Genomic DNA, 12,780 nt, shown 5'->3' with positions numbered 1-12,780 from the left:
GGTGGATATACACTGTACTAGTGCCGACATTGTGCATGCTCTGTTGCCTGTGTCTATGTGCCTGTGGTTCTGTCAGTGTGATCATGTGATGTATCTGACCCCAGGAATGTGTCAATAAAGTTTCCCCTTCCTGGGACAATGAATTCACGGTGTTCTTATTTCAATTTCCAGGAGTGTACATACTGTGAGGGCAATGTCAAAATTCCCAGACTATTGAATAGGGGTCGACAAGAGGTTTTCGAACTTACTCCATACATAGCTCGAACAGCCCGTTTTTGAGCCAAAAATACCCTTTTTGAATCAGAAGAATTACCCCAAAAAATAATACCATATGACATAAGCGTATGAAAATATGCGAAGTATACTACTTTTCGTGTTGAAATGTCACTTATTTCAGATACTGTTCTAATGGTAAATAAAGCGGCATTTAGTTTCTGAACAAGATCCTGAACATGGGCTTTCCACAACAGCTTACTATCTATCCATACGCCTAGGAACTTGAACTGTTCCGTCTCGCTTATAACATGCCCATTCTGTCTGATTAAAATGTCAGTTCTTGTTGAATTGTGAGTTAGAAACTGTAAAAACTGAGTCTTACTGTGATTTAGCATCAAATTATTTTCCACAAGCCACGAACTTATGTAGGGTGATGAAATTTCGGGAATATATTTAACATACTTAAGCGATTAACATTGCAAGTTCACCGTTTAATGTACAAGCGAGATAAGCCATTGCATATGTGAAATGCTGGTACATTAATAACCGATGTAACCGACAAAATGTTGAATGCAAGCATGCAAACGTGCATGCACTGTGTTGTACAAGTGCCGGATGCCACTTTGTGTGATGGAGTTGTATGCCTCTAGCTCTTAGTCAGCCAATATGGGAACGATTGATGCTGGTTGTGGATTACGCTGGAGTTGTCTCGTCCGACGATATACCATACGTGCTCGATTGGAGACAGATCTGATGATCGAGCAGGCCAAGGCAACTTGCCGACACTCTGTAGACTATGTTGAGCTACGACACGGGTATGTGGCCGAGCGTTGGAAAACACCCTTTGGAAAGCTGTTGATGAATGGCAACAAAACTGATGGACTCACCTGACTGACATAAAATTTGCTGTCAGGATTCCTAGGATAACCACGAGAATGCTCAGTCTGTCATAGGGAATCGCACCCCAAACCATAACTTAGTGTGTAGATCCAGTTTGTCCAGACAGATTGGTTCAGGACCCCAACTGGGCTCCTTCTAACCAACACACGACCGTCACTGTCGCCGAGGCAGAATCAGTTTCCATCAGAAAGCAATACAAACTTCCACTCTGCTCTCCAATGAGCTCTTGCTTGACACTCTGAAGTCGCAAATGGTGGCGGTTTGGAGACAGTGGAATGCACGATACAGAGCGACTGGCTCGGGCCTGTCCTTAAAGTAACAGATTTCCAACAATTCATTGTGTCACTGCGGTGTCCACTGTTGCTCAGGTTGCTGCTGCAGATGCGGTAGGGTGCGCCGGAGCCATATGCCGGAAACGATTATGATCTTCACTCTAAGTTGTGCCACGTGGCCGCCTGGAGTCCATTCTTCTTGCGACCGTACATTCTCGTGTCCATCCCTACCAGCAGTCATCTACAGTGGCTACATTCTTGCCAAACCTTTCTGCAACATCGCGGTAGGAACATCCAGCTCCACGTGGCTCTATTACGCGACCTCGTTCAAACTCAGTGAGGTGTTGATAATGGCGTCTTTGTCGCCTTAAAGGCATTCTTGACTAACATCAACTCACCACGTCCAATGTCAAAGGTAACTAAAGCTCATGACCGTTACATCGTGTATTTAAAGCAAACCTGATACGATGCTAGCGCCACTCTTACGCGACTGGCTTGAAATCAGAAAGACATCATCTTTCAGATGTAGAAACACGCCTAGTAACTTTCGTTTATGTCGTACATCTCCTTCTTGGTGTTGGGTATTTCCGTCAATGTATTCGGCTCTAATCGTGACAAGCTACAGCATACCGAAAACTTTCTAAGTTCTACGAAAAGAGTAGTTCCTCGTGACAAGCCAGTTTGGACGGAAAATATGTCATCTCCTAACACCGAACAGACATAGAATGATCAAGTAAAATGAAAGCTGTCGAGTTTGGCGTCTGCTATCATAATAGCCAATTAGACATGAAAACTGCGGAGTTCAGAGTCGAACAGCAAAATGAGCCGTTCCGCTCTTCGTGGCTCACCATCTCAGCACAGAGCAGCGTGTTCTCCTTCCACCACAACCAACCACTGGGCAAGCGCGAGACGCCCCCAATCAATATAATTTATAATAAGCAGTTAATTACATAAATTATCTGCGAGTAGGCATTAGGAGTGATTTAAAATGGAATGATCATATAAAATTAATCGCCGGTAAAGCAGATGCCAGACCGAGGTTCATTTGAAGAATCCTAAGGAAATGCAGTCAGAAAACAAAGGAAGTAAGTTACAGTACACTTGTTCGCCCACTGCTTGAATATTGCTCACCGGTGTGGGATCCGTACCAGATAGGGTTGATTGAAGAGATAGAGAAGATCCAACGGAGAGCAGCGCACTTCGTTACAGGATCATTTAGTAATCGCGAAAGCGTTACGGAGATGATAGATAAACTCCAGTGGAATACTCTGCAAGAGAGACGCTCAGTAGCTCGGTACGGGCTTTTGTTGAAGTTTCGAGAACATATCTTCACCGAGGACTCAAGCAGTATATTGCTCCCTCCTACGTATATCTCGCGAAGAGACCATGAGGATAAAATCAGAGAGATTAGAGCCCACACAGAGGCATGCCGACAATCTTTCTTTCCACGAATAATACGAGACTGGAATAGAAGGGAGAACTGATACCCTCCGCCACACACCGTCAGGTGGATTGCAGAGTATGTATGTAGATGTAGATGTAGATGTAGTAGATGTAGAATGTTGAAGCCTCCATCAGCGTGCCTAGCAGTCTCTCTCTCTCTCTCTCTCTCTCTCTCTCTCTCTCTCTCTCTCTCCCCTCTCCCCCCTCCAACATTTTACGCTCTACAGCTACCTCTAGTACCATAGAAGTTATTCCATGGTGTCCTATTAGACGTCCAATATCCTGCCTCTTCTTTTTGACAGTGTTATCCGTATATTACTTTCCTCGTCGATTCTGCCGAGAACCTCCTCATTCCTTGCCTTATGTCTATCTAATTTTCAACATTCTTTTGTAGCGCCACATCCCAAACGTTTCGATTCACTTCTGTTCCGGTTTTCCCACAGTCCATGCTTCACTACCATACAATGCTGCGCTACAGACGTACATTCTCAGAAGTTTCTTCCTCAAGTTAAGGCCTCTGTCTGATATCAGTTGACTTCTCTTGGCCAGGAATGCTCTTTTATCCAATGCTGATCTGCTTTGTATGTCCTCCTTGCTCCGCCCATCATCTGTTATTCAGCCTATTTAGTAGAATAGCTTAACTTCGTCTGTTTCGCGATCTCCAGTACTGATAATAAGTCTCTCGCTTTTCTCATATCTGCTACTTCTCATTACTTTAGTCTTTCTTCGATTCACTCTAAATCCATATTCCATTCATCAGACCCTGTAATTCTTCGCTTGCCATCAGGATAGAAATCTTTTATTCACTTCTACTGCACATTATTCTTGTCAGCAACTTGGATACTTGTGCTGTTAAGCTGATTGTGCAATAATTCTCGCAATTGTCGGCCCTTGCTATTTTCGTAATTGTGTTGATAATGTTTTTACGAAGGGATGGTGGTACGTATATCGCCAGTCTGATACATTCTACGTGAATAATCATTTTGTTGCCACTTTTCCTAATGATTTTAGATGGAATGTTACCTACCCCTCGTGCCTTATTTGAGAGTCGCCCAAACCTCTTTTAAATTACGATCCTGATACTAGATTCCCTATCTCTTCTCTATCGACTCCAAGCATAGAAGAGCCAACGAGATTCGTTCCTACCTCAGGCACGAAGCGCACCCAAAAACCACTCCTTCATCTCGACATCCTAGAGCCGGATTTCCTCTCCCGTAAGAATTTAGCCAAATACCGAACACGTGTTTCTGCTAATGTTTATCTGACATAACGAGTCTGGAGAAAATGCTATCAGGCCCGATAGCTCTGCTACCTGCATTCCTCCGACCCGGGATTGATCCATTAACGGCATTACCAGGAGTTCACTCGTCCAGTCTCCACAACTGAAAGCTAATGTCCTAGCTCTGTTGTTCTGCACTGTCCGTGCGTTTTCTCTAAGTGGATGGCGACACAGCGGCTCCGGTCGGTACGAGACTAAATCGGCGCCACCTGCCAGACAGGGACACACTTAGCAATTTGTCTCACACAGGTGAGTGAACTGAAATTTGGCCAGAAAACTACTCCCCAGACTATCACATGCAGTACTGGAATCTAAGCGATATTGTGAAATAAAAATTAACTGAAGAACTATTACACCTGAACGTCGTAGCCACTCGTTTACTAGCAGGGAAAATATTGATATAGAAAGGAAGGCAGTTGCGTAAACTCGAACTGGCATTACAGAAATATGGAATTACAATGTGAAGAAGGGGGCCACAATAGGCCTGTGCCTCACACTAGTCTTAATGGCACTATCGTGAGAGTACGACAGTGAACTGACAGTTCTGCTAAGACTGGTTACTCTGTAACTACGAGATATGATCTGAAGACCGGTGACATTGCCCGAAACAGATCAATTTTACCGTTCCATGACTCAATCTGTACCAACGGAACCAGTATAGGATCATTTTGTTGTCTGTCTGCCCGCCTTCCTGTCTGTCTGTCCAACTGCTAAAAACCTTTTTTCTCAGGAACGGGAAGACTTATCAAATCCCAATTTACGTCATATATTAATACCTATGGACCCTTGGTAACGCAAAAATTTTGAGCATCTAAATCAATACAATCGTTAGATAGCGGCCATTTACGTCACTCATGGTAACTTATAGTCTGCTTCCATTTGGCCTAGGATCATGAAATTTGCTGAGAAGCAAGGTTTCACAGTACGATCCAAAATTGTTATTTTGTAGTTACACCATACGAAAAATTATTTCTTTTGTTATTTGTTATCCGACTTCAAACTTGAAATTAAAACATTCTCGAAAGTTTGGAATCCTTAGGGCTGATATCTTGTCAACATCAGTGTCAATAACGGGCAAAGATCGTCAATATCCTCGATTCCCGGAAGGGACAAACTGTCTATATGCAGAATTAAGTTTGTACGGAACCACAAGTGCGCGATTCGTACTCGCCCAAGATCAATTTTTAAACAAAAACGGCAATCGACAGACGAAAAGTAAGCCTAGTTTGCATAAATAAGGATCTTGGATAACTTCCTGTGATAAATATGACGAAGCCAAATATCGGGATAGCTGCTCTGAAAAGGGCAAGGTCGATTTCCTTCCCCATACTTTTCCAATTCGATGTTCCACCGCTAATTACCTCTCCGGCGACGGAAGGTGAATCCCAAATCTTCCACCCTGTCTTCTCGTATAAGAAAAGACAGTTGCTGGAATCTCCATCTAGTTATCCTGATGTGGGCTTCTCCCGGACCCCCTAGCTCGCTATAGACTCTTGCCGTTATGCTTCCTTCAATAATGCCACAATAATTTTCCCATCTCGATGACGACGCGACTCGAAACTGTGGCCTGTGCTTCCTTCTTATTACTGCAAAGACCACAATGAAAATATGTGAGCGATTCCCTCGTGACCTGCTTCGACTTCAGAGCGCCGCTTGCGCAACTTGGTCGGTTGTGTCAGCGGGCAGAGGGCGCGCTGAATCACGTTGTCTCACTGGATGCGTCGTCGAGACGTGGCGGGTGCTTTGCTCACCGTTGGCGACCACTTCCTGCCCGACGCGGACGCGGTGGGTGACGAGGAAGTGGACACAGGTTCTTTCAGATGAACCGCAGGGGCATCGGCCGACTGCACGGCATCTTCAACAAGAAGTTTTTGGTTTCCCGATTTGACCGACACCCGCAGTCGGCGATGACGCCATTTGACGGGACGGGAAGTAGTTCACAGAATATTTCGCGCTCAGTGTCCAGGTGGTCGTTCTGAATGTCATCCACTGGACAGTAGCATAATTAGGAAGCTCAGCTCAATGATGCAGAGATCACAGCTGGGTCTACTGAGATAAATTCTTATTATTTCGTGAACATCCCAATTATCCAGGAACATTCCACATACCTCCAGAATAGCTGCCGACCTCCTTACACACTTAGGTAACAAATGTCATGCGATAGTGATATGCACATATATAGATGGCCGTACTATCGCTTGCAGAGGGTATAAACGGACAGTGCATAGATGGAGCTGTCATTTGTGCTCTGATGATCCATGTGAAAAGGTGTCCGATGTGATTATGGCCACATGACGTGAATTAACAGACTTTGAAAGCGGGACTGTAGATCGAGCGGGACGCATAGGACATTCCACTTAGGAAATCGTTAGGGAATTCAGTGTTCCGAGATCGATACTGTCAAGAATGTGCCGAGAATACCAAATTACAGGCATCACCTTTCACGGAAGTCCAAGCAGTGGGCGAAGGCCTTCTCTTAATGATCGACAGCAGTGGCATTAGCGAAGAGTTGCCAATGCTAACAGACAAGCGACACTGCGTGAAATAATCGCAGTAAGCCGTTAGGACAGTACGGCGAAATTTGTCGTTAATAGTCTATGGCAGCAGACCGACTCGAGTGCCTTTCTTAACAGCACGACATCGCCTGCAGCGCCTCTCCTGGGCTCGTGACCATATCGGTTGGACCCTAGACGAGTGGAAGACGGTGATCTGGTCAGAAGAGTCCCGATTTCATCTGGTAAGAGCTGATGGTAGAGTTCGAGTGTGGTGTAGATCCCAAGAAGCCATGGATCCAAGTTGTCAACATGGCACTGTGCAAGCTGGTGGTGGTTCCGTAATGATGTGGGTTGTGTTTACTTGGAATAGACTGAATTCTCTGGCCCATCTGGACCGATCATTGATTGGAAATGGTAATGTTTGGCTACCTGGAGACCATTTGGAGCCATTCATGGACTTCAGGTTCCCAAACAACTACGACATATCACCTGGCCACAACTGTTCGTGATTGGTTTGGAGAACATACTGGACAATTCAAACGAATGATTTGGCCACCAAAGACTACCGACATGAATTGCATCGAATAGTTGTGCGACATAGTCGAGAGGTCGTTACTGTGACTACAGATTAATCAGCCTAGTACGTACTACCCTTAAATAAGTTTTCCTTAGAATACTGCACAATTGGGTATCGGAAAAAAACCGAGGTAACTATCAGCGAAACACAGTTTTCTTTTGCAAGTGATTTAGTAACAAGGCACGTCTTGTTTACTGTTGAGGTCTTAGTATAATAATTTCTAGATCAACAATTAGATGCCGGCCGTTGTGGCCGAGCGTTCTAGGCGCTTCAGTCTGGAACCACGCGACCGCTACGGTCGCAGGTTCGAATCCTGCCTCGGGCATGGATATGTGTGATGTCCTTAGGTTAGGTAGGTTAAAGTAGTTCAAAGTTCTATGGGACTGATGACCTCAGATGTTGAGTCCCATAGTGAGCAGAGCCATTTGTGAACAATTAGATATCTTTGCTTGCCTTAAAGACCATGAAAAGACATTTGGCAACAGCTGATGTTCCTGTCCATTTTCGAAGTGGATGGCCTACCTGGACACTCTTCGTTACCGACAGTTACAAGCCAAAAGTAATTTTTTTGTTTACTAAGACAGCCTTCACCACACTGCAAAACGTTCTGCGAATAATCGTAGTTTTAATCCGTTCAGAGTACAAAAACGAATCACTCCGTTCTTTATTCCACGGTGCATTCGGACAAAGGGCACCCATAAATCTCTACGGATAGAGAAATTCACTGAAACAATACAGTTAACACACCAGAACAACACTGACGTTAATGCGTGTCGTTGTTGAGTCACTGCAGTCAATCTGCGCACTAGGAAAAAATGGTAACGATGTGCGCTGCAGATAGACATGTTGTATGGTTAATTATTCAACCTGGACACGAGGGACTTGAAGACGAGGATAAAATCTAACAATAAAGTTTATTGCAGTCAAATAGTTGCAAGCAGTATTTAAATGCTTAAACCAGTTTCGACTTAGTTATTTCCAATAGCGCATGAATAGTTCTGGCCTAAGCCTAAGCCTAAGCCTAAGGCTACGTCAAAGAATTATTCACGGACTCGCGAAAATCATAATATTCCTTTCAGCTCTCTCTCTCTCTCTCTCTCTCCCTCTCTCCCTACTTTCTGCTCTGCTTGCTTGTTGTTTTAGTTGATTTTTTAACCCGTCGAATAAAGCTGCACAAATAAGGAATAATACATCTTAATAATGGGTTATTAATGTTCTTTTTACTTGCAACGTGAATATGAGTAAGGAATATGGCATCAGAAGTATTTGCTGATATGTTCTCTTTTGTCGAGTGCAAGAAAAGCAATGCCACTTTCAGCTATTTGTGTTTCGTGTCGTATATGAGACATAAAGAAAATGCGGGCAGCAGCAATTTACACGCTCAGAGAGAACATCCCTGACAGGAAAATCATGGCGATAAAATTATTCACGAATCTCTACGGAATGATTACTATCACCATCTTCCGGCGGCGTACGCTACAAAATGATCGCTTTAGTCAATTAAATATTTTATGCAAGTATGTGACTGCAATTAACTTCAGTTGCTGCTACCATCCGAAAGTACCGAAAGTATAAAGCTCGAGACCATATTCATTAAAATACGCCGAGCACAAATCAGAATCGTCGCGAAACGTAAACAATGGGAAACAGAAATGAAACGATTAGAAAGCTTAGAAATGTGGTTTTACAGGTGACAGGTGAAGAACAGAAGGATCGGTCGGGTAAGAAATGCAGTCTTCTCGGGCGAGACAAAGAGAAAAAATGCCTAATCAAAAACATAAGATACAGATACTGGTACGTAATAATAGGGTACATATTGTGAGATACACATCTATATTCTGAGAAAAAACTATGAACGGCAAGGCAGAGTGTACTTCCCATTGTGCGACGCATTGAGAGTTTATTTCGGTTTCAATCACGTACAGAGCGCGAGAAGTTTGACTGTGACTGACTCACTTGTGACTCTGCGCGGGCTGTAATTAATCTGATTTTGTTTTCGCGATCACTACGGTAGCGATTCGTAAGTGACTGTAGTACATTTCTTCATTTCTCGTTCGATATTGGTACTGGAAACTTTGTAAGTAGGCTGGATATTTGGTGCCTATTTTTAGCCGTCTGCCAACATTACTGACACTCTCCCACGGATCGAATAAAGCTGTGTCCATTAGTGCTGCCCTTCTTTGTATATTTTCAATATCCCGTGCTAATCTTCTTTGGTACAGATCCCACATGCTCGAGCAGTGTTGCAGGGCGGGTTGCATGAACGTTTTTAAGCAATCTCCTTTGTAGACAGATTGCGTTTCCACAGTATCTTACCGATAAACTAAAGTTTGCCACTCACGACGGAGCCAGTTTGAAAATTCCATTTTGTGTCCACACGAACTTCACACTCAGGTATTTGTATGAGCTGACTGGCGCGAGCCACGACTCATTGCTGTTATGAAGTACAACGTTTTCCCATTTTGTAAAGCGCACAGTTTCTGAACTTTTAAAGCAAGTTGTTAATGTTTGGCACCAGTTGGAAATCCTTCAAGATCCGATTGAGTATTACATGAAGCGTTACTGAGAACTGTAACAGCAAGGATGGTGGAAGGAAAGAATCGCACGGTCAGGTAAGTAAGGCACGTCGTTGATGCTGTGGGATGCAGGGGATATGCTAAAATGAAGCTGAAACTGAATAAAAGCGCCTCAAAAGGAGAGCTCAATCAGACCTACCTTAGGCTCGATGTCCGAAACAATTCTAACTATCTCAAAGTCGACTAAACGTTAGTCTCTAGAATGAATTTTCTCTCTGCAGCAGAGTGTGCGCTGCTTTGAAACATACTGGCCCTGGCAAATAAAAACTGCATGCTAGAGCGAGACTCCGATCCACAACGTTTGTCTTCCGCGATCAGATACAGTACCCACGGAGCTATCGAATCCTCAGTAGGTATAGCTTCCGTACTTCTGCTTGAATTTCATATTTCAGTGATCCGTGGTTCAGTCCTGGGGAGAAAGGTGGGGGGGGGGGAGGGGAGGTGTCATTGTCCTCGACCCTCCTCACATCCAACCCTCCAATATAAACTGGCACAGCCGCCACTTTCCACGTTACACGGATGCCTACACCTTTAATAATAACAATCAAATACGTACCATATTTTAATATAATAATGTTAAATTATTTAGTTACAATAAATTGTTTAAAATATTTGACTACAATAATGATAACCATTTGTTTGCAGCAGTGCTTAGCACGTCGTTTTAGCATAAGTTGCGAGAAGCTACAATGCAAAGAAAAACAGGTTTTTGAAAATCACTCTTCCAGACATTTGACTCTTGCAATTAAGACGTACAACAGCAACATGCTCTCACAACTCTAGCAGCATCATAATTCACTCGATACAAACAAGAAATGTACTCACCATTATCAGCATTCCACTGTGCGTTACGACTGGGGCTGCAGGGTCTACTTCTTAAATCAGGAACCATGCCGGTTTCCTTGCCGGCAGCAGGTACTGTCAGCCTGTGAGCTGCGCCTTTTCCCGGCTGGGGCGTACTCTGCAGACGGTCAGTCCCGAAACTCCATCAATGTGGGCAGCAGGCTTTCACGCAAACAACTAAAAAGTGTTCCATCTTAAACATGGTTTGCAATTTACGGCATGTCTCGAAGAAGCACCGACAAATTTCAGGGCAGGTTCCTTATACAGAAATAAGTGGAAAAGTCTAGTAAACATGGGGTTTGAAATGCATACTTTATAAAGTATGAGCACTTGTTTATCTTCGATACTATAAAACAGATTTCTTCTACTCCAAGGTCTTTGCTCTCCATATTTTGGAAGAAGGAACATTGACCAAAACAAGAAAAAAAGTCTAATGAAAATGAGATCTAAAATGCCACATCGAGTTGCTGCACTACACCGGCTACTCTATTAGCCAAAAGATTAGGGAATAATGTACCTGCCTTCAAAAAAGAAATTGTTGCATTAGTTATTGAAAGCCCCTGGTGTATATATAGGATTAAAAAGTAAAAAATAAGATCTCCCTGTTCCATACAGATTTCTAACCTCCGTAGAGGTAATCCTGAAAATCTGTTCTTGTGAATGTTTGATAGTTGTTGATAATACTTGCAAAATTCAAAACGAAAGACATTGTGCGCATTCTATAGGAGTATAGGGAGTAGCTATCGACAAAAATCACACAACAGTTCATGTCGTTTGAACTGCAATGAAATTCCAGAATGAGATTTTCACTTTGCAGCGGAGTGTGCGCTGATATGAAACTTCCTGGCAGATTAAAACTGTGTGCCCGACCGAGACTCGAACTCGGGACCTTTGCCTTCGCAGGAGAGCTTCTGTAAAGTTTGGAAGGTAGAAGACGAGGTACTGGCAGAAGTAAAGCTGTGAGTACCGGGCGTGAGTCATGCTTCGGTAGCTCAGTTGGTAGAGCACTTGCCCGCGAAAGGCAAAGGTCCCGAGTTCGAGTCTCGGTCGGGCACACAGTTTTAATCTGCCAGGAAGTTTCATATCAGCGCACACTCCGCTGCAGAGTGAAAATCTCATTCTGGAAACATCCCCCAGGCTGTGGCTAAGCCATGTCTCCGCAATATCCTTTCTTTCAGGAGTGCTAGTTCTGCATGGTTCGCAGGCGAGCTTCTGTAAAGTTTGGAAGGTAAGAGACGAGGTACTGGCAGAAGTAAAGCTGTGAGTACCGGGCATGAGTAGTGCTTCGGTAGCTCAGTTGGTAGAGCACTTGTCCACGAAAGGCAAAGGTCCCGAGTTCGAGTCTCGGTCGGGCACACAGTTTTAATCTGCCAGGAAGTTGCAATGAAATTGCTAGTGACTTAGGTAAACTCTTCATGCAAGCGCCCCACTTTTTTCGTTTCAAACTTACAGTTATTATCGTAGCTACACAACTTTTTAAAATAATTCATTTTTAAAATGGACTAAGACGCACGTACAATACAATTTCTCCTAACCCCGTATAAACAGTTCTGGTTGCGAATTTTTAATAGCTATGATAATAATTGTAAAATTTAAAACGAAACTAGATAATTTATGCATGAAGAGTTACCTAAGCCACTAGCAATTTTATTGAACTATGAACTACGAACGATATGAACTGTTGTGTGATTTTTCTCAACGACAGCTGCTCTCTACACACCTACAGAATGTGCCCACGTCTTTCGTTTTGAACTTAGCAGGTATTATCATAGCTATTATACGTACATTTACAAGCACAGATTTTCGGGATTATCTCTACGGAGATTAGGAGTCTGTATGGAGCAAGGAGAAATTATTTTGTTCGTTTTATACTCACTAGGGGCGTTCAATAAGTAATGCGACATATTTTCTTCTGAAAGAAGGTTGGTTGGTTTCATTCAGGTTTCCAACAATACACCATTTTATTCCCCACTCTTTTAGCTACAAAACCCCCAATAGGGGTTAGGAATCTGTATGAAGCAAGGAGAAATTATTTTGTACATTTTAGTCCTTTTTGAAAACGTGTTATATTTAAAAGCTTTTCATTAAATAATTATTTTCTGCTTTTGGTCTTGTATGTGTGAAATTAATCGATTTGAAACATTTCCATGAGATTACAACAGAGACATGTCGTAAATTT

The 12,780-nt window shown here is 43.2% G+C and overlaps 1 long non-coding RNA gene across 2 annotated transcripts in view; it reads right to left on the bottom strand.

Annotated features, from left to right (window-relative positions):
• Positions 1–12,780, bottom strand: part of LOC126237199 (uncharacterized) — a 418,088-nt gene that overhangs the window by 70,700 nt on the left and 334,608 nt on the right. For both annotated transcript variants that reach the window (XR_007545052.1, XR_007545051.1), the window contains exon 2: positions 10,584–10,778. This is a non-coding gene — a long non-coding RNA (uncharacterized LOC126237199). The remainder of the gene's footprint in view (positions 1–10,583; positions 10,779–12,780) is intronic.

This window comes from Schistocerca nitens, chromosome 2 (genome assembly GCF_023898315.1).
Source record: "Schistocerca nitens isolate TAMUIC-IGC-003100 chromosome 2, iqSchNite1.1, whole genome shotgun sequence".
NCBI lineage: Eukaryota > Metazoa > Arthropoda > Insecta > Orthoptera > Acrididae > Schistocerca > Schistocerca nitens.
The sequence above is the reverse complement of the archived record's forward strand: the minus strand, read 5'-3'. Positions and strand labels throughout refer to the sequence as shown.